This window comes from Bactrocera latifrons, unplaced genomic scaffold, assembly GCF_001853355.1.
Source record: "Bactrocera latifrons isolate USDA-ARS-PBARC rearing strain unplaced genomic scaffold, ASM185335v1 scaffold_1471, whole genome shotgun sequence".
NCBI lineage: Eukaryota > Metazoa > Arthropoda > Insecta > Diptera > Tephritidae > Bactrocera > Bactrocera latifrons.
In genome coordinates, this window is record NW_017534932.1 from 1 (window position 1) to 1,105 (window position 1,105).

Below are 1,105 nucleotides of genomic sequence, written 5' to 3' on the forward strand. Positions count from 1 at the left end.
TGGAGGGTCCCTTTGATGGTGAATCGCAGAGAATTTTGTATGTTATAGCTGGAGGGTCCCCCCGTAGGTGGTGAATCGCTGCTTTGTATTATTATTTATTATTGGCTGTACGAGCCCGTTTATTATTTGTAAGAAAACTTTAAATTATATACTTTGTTTTCCAAAAAAAAAATTTGTTTATATATTTCTAAATTATTAATTTTCGAAAATGTTCTTTTCCTTTTTTTTTATATATTCTTAGTTATTAAATTTAAATAACTTAACTTATTCATTACATAGATATCAGCTTCGCTTCCATGGCCGGTGACCGTGCAGTTATCCTTTTTCCGATACCAGAAAGTCAGTTCCGCTGCTTGCTTTCCGTACTGCTTATGGTACTTTTGTGAGTTGCTTTCCGTACTGCTTATGGTACTTTTGTGAGTTGCTTTCCGTACTGCTTATGGTGCTTTGTGAGTTGCTTGTTTAACACATTGCTCAAGCGCGAGTTATCGGGCTTTTATTAGAGCTCCGAAAAAAAAAAGTTATTTTATTTAATTGGGTCCGTATGACCTTCTTTATTAAACTGTTAATTGCAACTGATTTTACATTTTATACATAAGCTAAAAAGTAACCTTAATCTACCTGTCCCGTAACTTGCAGTTCTGTGGAATTGCATCTTTGCGGTTCGAGGCGGGTGTTCGCTTCCTGTTATTGACGAACATATTAGTGTCAGCTATAACTTTATTTCTGATTGCGAAATATTAGCTCAGCTATAATTATGAATATGTTTCGTGTTAACTTATATGTATATGTATGTATAAAATATTAAGGCAACTTATGGGTCAATTTAAGAAAATAATAAAATTTAAAATCAAAGAAAGTAATAAAGTTTAAAATCAAAGAAAGTGGGAAGTGAACAAAAGGAAGAAAACAAAAAGTTAAGTAGGGGTGGTGGCGTTTGATGCAGATATGGTTTTAAAAATGCGCTTTTTCTGCATTCGGATGGCCTTGCGTAGGTTGTCCTCTGCATTTTCGACCTTCGGGAGTTGAGAAACTGAATCTATTTTACGGAAGAAACATGTATGTATGTACATAAGTATACGGTGCTTCATTATTGAAACTTGCG